This window comes from Vidua macroura, chromosome Z (assembly GCF_024509145.1).
Source record: "Vidua macroura isolate BioBank_ID:100142 chromosome Z, ASM2450914v1, whole genome shotgun sequence".
Taxonomy (NCBI): domain Eukaryota; kingdom Metazoa; phylum Chordata; class Aves; order Passeriformes; family Viduidae; genus Vidua; species Vidua macroura.
The window spans coordinates 24313718-24320652 of record NC_071611.1 but is presented as its reverse complement, the minus strand read 5'-3'; the positions used below and the strand labels follow the sequence as shown (position 1 = coordinate 24320652).

Sequence of the window (6935 nt, the reverse complement as noted above, 5' to 3'; positions counted from 1 at the left end):
TATAAAATGTTCTAGTTTGGAAATTAAAAAAGAAGATATACTGGACTATTCTTAGTACTAAGTTCAAGGCTCAGCATTGCAAAGAAAGTTCGTGTAGCTAATAAAAGGTATACATGCTACTTATTGGCAGTGTGCGGAGAGAATTTTTTTTCTGGTAAGGAATGTTGGCATGACCTTGTCTTGTCCCTGAGTGTCTGAGAACTTGCATTTTTGTCATCTTCTCAGCAGAACACAACCTGGGATAAACCACATAGTGGCTAGGGGTCACAGCACAAATGTGCCATGCTTGCTTTAGTGATTTCTCTTGTTTGCAGCTGGGTAGTGGGGGCTATGGATTAGCTCCGTCACTGCCTTCTCCTCTGGCCATGGGCTGTGACCCATGCTCTTTTAAGCTCTTCCTGCATGCTGCAGGAATCTGGTGTTTTCTTAGCTGTGAACACTCTTCTAGGCCGATTTATGTATGATTTTTTTAACAGATCTCTTGATTTCCTTTCACTGTTAACATGTTAATTCACAGCTGGTTGTTACAGGACTGAGTACATTTTGGGTCACGAACAGCCCCAGTGTGTTGGGCTATATGAATTGTGTTTTGCTGCTGTGCAAAGAATTGGCTGTTGTGCTGTACGATTAATTTGCAATTCATCTTGCATGGCCCAGTCAGGACTCAAGTTGGACGGTGCTGATGGATGAGGTGATTACTGCTGATGTTGAAGATGGAGTTACAGGCAAAGAGGTTCCTAGTTTCATGACTTCTTACCATGAAAAAGGGGAAGTATTTGTCTTGCTATACTGAGCTTCTCTCTGATCTCTAGGAAGTCTCCATTAGATCCATCCATCCCTTCTCAAAAACTTCATTTTACATCACGATTTAAAAATTTTTTTCTTTTTCTTCAGAATGAAGGAAAACTCCCCTTACTTTTGTCTTGCTGTCTATTGGAAGTGACAGAAATTGCATCAGAGCCTGGGTGGGTTTTTTTTGTAGATGAGTTTGTATTCCCTAAGGCTCTGGCATTTATCAGCCCTTGTTCATGATGGAAGTTGTAGGTCATTGAGATATATTAACTCCTGACCTAATAGCATGTGAGTGTTTGCTGTTGCACAGTTTGCTCAATTCCCTGTTTGGTCAGCAGCTGCGGAGCTGCTGGGAGCTTTGCTGGCCTTGGCTCCAGGTCACTCACAGAGCTGGCTCGTTGCTGGCATTAGCCTCATCTGCCAGCCGATGTGACCGGCGAGCTGAGCAGAAGGCTGCGAAGTTAGAATGCTGTCAGTGCGCTCAGCCCACGGGCAGGGCTGGATGGCACAGTCTGTCAAGCTTATGGGGGGAGAAGGATGATGTGAGTGCACAGCTCACGCTGTGGAAGCCAAGCCGACTGAGCCTGCGGCGGAAGCTGCTGAGCACTGCGGTCCTCATACCTGTTTTCCTTGTATTTGCTGAAGGGTAATTGTAAACAGCCGTTTCCCACTTTCTTTGTAGGTCTTTCTTTGGTGCTCCTTTTAACCCAGATTTTTCCTTCAGCTTGCCAGTTACTTATAACTCCTAATTCCGGTTTAATGACTTTTTTGTGTCTGGGGATTGTACTTTATTTGCATCACAACAGAGCCCTGTGAAAGGCTTACAGTAATGTCAGCTCTGGATCTGGTGTTAGGCAGTTCAAAGTGCCAGGCATGAGTTTTATCAAATTGGTCCCTTTGTGCTGCGAAGTTTGAAGATACTGATCTCGTTGGAAGTAGGCAGGTGGCAGGTCAAGCAGCCCATCTGAGAGTTGCCTGCTGAGAAAACTTGTTTTAATGAGAAAGAATAGAAAAGTAACAAGTCTGTCACAAGGACAGATTTCAGGAGTTCAGTTTTAAGACATCACTAGTAAAAGTAAGTTAATAAACATCAATATACCAAGAGCATCTGAAGGGTTAGTCAGTCTCTTCTTTTTCTATTTTGTGTATTATGGCCTATTGATTTAATGAGACTGTAGAACCAATTTCTCATAGCCTGGTAATAAAACACATCAGTTAAAATGAGGCTGAAATTTGGATGAAATTATTTTGTTTTGTGGACTGTTTCTTTCAACACCTTGGATTAATAATGTTTGGGTTTTGTTGGTTTTTCTTAATTAAGAGTGCATCATACCAGAACTATGTAGCAAAATATGCTTCTAATCTGCAGCCCTCCAAGCTGCATTTATTTTTAATTGCCAAATGTTCTATTTGCCAGTAGAAGCATGGGAAAATATTAATAACTGAGAGACTATCTGATGAAGAATGTTGAAAGAAGTCTGCTAGCATCAGGACTTTTTTTTTTTTTATGGTTACGAGTAACTGTGAATGCTTCATTTTAGTAGGGAAAAAGGAGATAGTACTAAATCTCAGCTCTGCCTTCACTTTTCCCAACTGCTGTCTCAGATCTTTGTTAAGCTCATTTTTTGGTTTTGTCTCACTCAGTTCAGGCCCAAAGGTTTTGAATGGGTCATTGCATTTGGAAATTTTTCAGTTTCTAAACATCCTTTGGAGAGCAAAGAAAAAAAAAAAAAAACAAAAAACTCCTCTAACACACAACACCCCCAGCTGTACTGGGGGTACATGTACTTGTTGTACATTCAACAAGTTTTGCAATACTTCAGTACTGCTAGAGTGTCCTACAATTGCTTGCTTTCCTTTTGATGAGTTTTAATGGATCCCTGTTCTGTTAGCTTGCTTCAGATAGGAAGCAACAGAAAGAATTACCTTTCCAGAAGGAACTTCTTGCATGCTGTGAATGCAAATAGACCACTTGCTCCCCTCCTACCACCTCAATCTTTCCTCCCAGGCTTTGTGGGATTTAGTGCCAGCTCACAACCTAAGTGTGACAGCTGGTTAGTGTCCAAAGTCCTTTTTGTTGTTTCAGCTTTAATCAGGAAATTATTTGTCAGAGGATCAAAGCACTCTTGGGTGAATTAACTTTTTTTGCCAAACTGTAGCTTTGATGCATATGTAAATATTGTCTGATATTTATTGGGATGAAGTGATCCTTGCACAGGAGTGATTTTTGACTATAACTCGAATAAAACTGGGGTTGACAGTGCTAATTTTACAGAGCAGCCTGCATGAACTGTTAGAGATGACATTTGGAAATTAGATCAGATGTGCCAGTAAGTTGCAGGTGGCAAAAGGTCTCTTAGCTCATCTCCTGATATAATTCTGCAAGCAGCGAACAAACTTCCAATGTTGACAGTGACTCCTCTCTTTGCTGCCTCTTCTGCCTCCCTTTCTGAAAGACAGTTGCATGTCACTTGGCACTGCATTGGCCTTTGCAGGCTTTGTGACACTATGGAGATGTGACTTCACCTGTGCACTGCTCTAAGGGCTTCTGGGAATTGCTTCTGGGTGCTCATTTTGCCATGCAAAAATGCAGGGAAGTAAGACCCCCTTGGAGGACTTGGCTTGTATGTCTGTATGTTTGCAAATATTTTATTGGTAATGCCATGCTGTGAGAGAAGGGATGAGATCCAGTGCCTGGGATTCCTTTGTTCCCTGGAACACAGGGTGCTGTTGTTTGGACAAGCATGCACATGTCTGTGCAGGTGCCAGTGCTGGTGGGAGAAGCATGAGCTACAGGCACAGATTGAGGTGGTCTTCAGCTAGGGAATGTGTTCTGTGAGGAAATAAAGCTGAGTAAGGTTGTGTTGATGCCTGAGGAGAAGGTGGGAGGGGGGAGGTCAGGGTGCAAGGCAGTGAGGTAGTGGCTGGGTAACATCACTCTTAAGAAGCTGTTACAAGAAAGTTTTTTGGGGGCAGGGGGTGGTGATTCTTTTTGTCCATGAGAGCACACAGCTCTAGATGACTATTTGTGACAGCAGTCCTATTATGAAGGATGAACATACTCTCTTCAATATTTGGGAACCAACTGGATTTTTTTTTTTTTTTGTAAAAAATTGTATTTGGGTGAAACATACCCAAAATTCAAGTTACACATTCTTTTCCTGCTTTCTGATTTGAAGTTTCCCAGTCACTCCGAAGTAATTCCCCATCCCAAATGTGGGGAACCCTCTCTGGGCAAGAAGGCCAGGCCCTGCTCTCCAGAAACAAATGGATGATGCATTGCATGGTGGCTCAGCTGCCAGTATCTGTCAGGCATCTGACACCTCTTCTTGACTCCATATGGAAGGAAATGAAGGCATGGAAATCTGGTGTGGCAAACCCTGTTCTGCTCCTGCAGTGCCTTTGGGGATGTGAATGGCTTGTGCTGCAGCACTGTGTAGCTTGAAAGGAGAGGGCTTTGTGCTCTGGAGAAGGGAGAGGAAAATTGGTGGTACATTATGAACTCTGGCTGTTAAGTTCATGTCTGTCTGGTACACCTGAGGGTGAAATGGAAAGAAATGCATGGTGTCAGGATGCCTGATGGATGGGAGAACAGTTGGATTGAGGCACACAGAAAAGACATAAAGTGAGATATTAATCAGTAACAAGCTGAGTCATCTTGCAATAGCTTGCAATGCCAAGTAGAGATGTACACAGTATGAAAGGAAGGAATGTGCACAAGTGTGTTTATTCCAAGTACAGAAGGACTTGCCCTCATTCGTACACTCAAAAATGGGGCATTTCATTGCTTTTGAGAAGAAGTAACAGAATGTAGTAGGAAATGTGACCCTATGCCTTTTGTTCTCTGTAATGTCCTTCAGATGGAATAGCCTTGGTGTGAAGTGCTTGGTAATCAACCAGAGGGCAGCTGCTTACCCAGCCTGTGTTCTGGACATCTGCGCTCTTGATCCAGCCCGCTGCATCTTTGGGCTCTTTTAAATGACCTCTTCCTGAATTCTTCTCCAAAGGAGGGCTTCAAGCCAGTCAGTTTGTCAGAGAAGAACTTGAAGAGAGGGACTCATTAACCTAGAATGATGTATCTTACAATGAAGGTCTCTCCTTTAAAAGGAAAGAAAGCAGAACAAATAGTATTCCTGTTTTCTGCCTAGTACAAAGTCTGTTTTGTTTCAAGGAAGTACCCGATCTTTGACATTTTCATTTTCTTATTGTTGGCTCTGAATTGCTCACCTGAGACTGAGCTGCAGGTGTCTTCAGGTTCAAACGAAGAAGAACATTCTTGCTTCTCAGATTTCAATGAAATTTGTGTGCTGTAAGACCAGAAACTATAATAATTTTTTTCCCAGGGAAAAATAGGTGGCTGAAATTGCTGTGTGGGTGTGTATAAAGAAAAGGATGGGGACAAAGGGATAAAAAATTTGTGTGAAAAAGCACAGCTGGCTAGGCTGCACATCTCCAGTGCATTGAGCTCTGTGTATCTAAAGAGTGGTAACACAAAAAATAAGATCGCTTCCATCACCTGTGTTTGTCCAGTTGGCCTGTTGCCCAGTTGTACTCATGCAGTTGTGAAGATGTGGTCTTGGTGCTCCTGCTTCACTCTGGGTAAAGCAGAGATGAAGAGAAGTAGTGATGGGAGCTACTCCTGTAACTGGAAAAGGGCAATGAGATTAGAGGTACTTTGAGTATGGCATAAGTTTATAGCTTGTCCTTCCTCATTAAAAAAAAACAAACCCAAAATAATAATTTAAGAAACTGCATGGTTTTTGTCCTAGCTAAAATGATGGACATCTCAGTCATAAACTGAATGAAAAGGAGAAACATATGTTGGATTATTGAGTCTTTATTCAGGCAGGTGGATGTTTTATTTACATTTTAATGATTGTGGTGTCCCTTTGCTGCTCCAAAATGCTACAGCTGAGTGGAGATGTTCCAGAGAATACTTGACTACTGGATGTATCTGCCTAATGATAGCTCGGAGTTTTGACTTTTGCTATTGGTACAAACAGAGCAGTCTTCACAGAATGCCTGAGATCCACAGTGTGAAAAGTGTGCTGAACTCTTTTGCGGAGTGTTTTTCCATTGTTTCTTCTGTGAGACTAATCTCTCGTTTTAGTGCTATATCCAAGCAGCATTTTTTAGCCTTTGATCCAAGATAACTGACACTTAAAACAACAGAGTCTTGCTTCCTTGGTTTTAAAGTGTGTTAGCTATCCATGTCTTAAACTGGCATGTCACTTGCAACTGCATTCTGGTCCTGCCCTTACAGCAAGGCATCTCTACCCTGCTGCAACTTGTTCAGAAACAGTTGATTTCAGGGAAACTTGTTCAACTGAGAGATATGAGATCTCCTCTCATTATACGTTTGAAAGTATCTATCTATGCCTTTGGCATGCTGACCTCCCACCAAACTTACTGTGAAAGTGGTTGCCCTGAAAATTAGTCAGGCAAGAGCAATGGTGCTTTACTTTCACTCTTTCACTCTTTCTCGCTGCTGATAGAGAAAATCTTGGGATGATTGTGTCTTTTTAATGGCAGTTTTCAATGAAGCCGGTTCTTAAAATGCTATCAAGTGCTTATTTGTAGATAAGCACGTACTTTGCAGCCAGAAGCTTTGCAATGCCTGGGTGAGGAGGAATTAATTAGCAACCTTCTTGCTAGGTGGTGTCCTCTTTCACTGTTCTCAGATTGCAAAGGGTAAGAATGAGAAAAAAACCTACCTGATTACGTCTTTTCTTGATTTCATGTTGGCCCACCCCAGACAGTTTATGCCAGGCATTCTGGGTAGAGTTCAGCTGAAGTTTCCACCAGAGGGCCTTTGCAGAGCTGGGTGTTGCCATTCCCACCTTATGCACTTAGCCTCTGATGCAGTCCTTTGGCTGGTGCAGTCCTTGTCGGTCACTGCTGGCAAGTGTTGGGGACAAAGGGCATGACTGCTGCAGTATGAAGGGCGAGAATCAGCGTTGTCGCTGCAGGCTGCAGTTTTGCTTGTGCCCGTGAGGTTTCACCAGGGAGTTACTGTGGCTCAAGGGCTAAAAAATCCAACACTTTCTCCAAACCCTCCCTCTCTCTGTGTAGAACATCACTGTTACAGCAAGAAGTCACCTTTCCCTTGGCTTCATTTTATTCACTAAACATTGCTCTAAGAA

The 6935-nt window shown here is 42.6% G+C and overlaps 1 long non-coding RNA gene across 1 annotated transcript; it reads right to left on the bottom strand.

Annotated features, from left to right (window-relative positions):
* Window positions 1-4552: 4552 nt before the first annotated feature.
* On the bottom strand, window positions 4553-5429 carry LOC128822675 (uncharacterized). Its single transcript, XR_008441551.1, has 3 exons — window positions 5309-5429; window positions 5020-5099; window positions 4553-4857 (listed from the first exon to the last, which is right to left on the bottom strand). It is a non-coding gene; the product is annotated as an uncharacterized LOC128822675 (long non-coding RNA).
* Between the last annotated feature and the right edge of the window lie 1506 nt (window positions 5430-6935).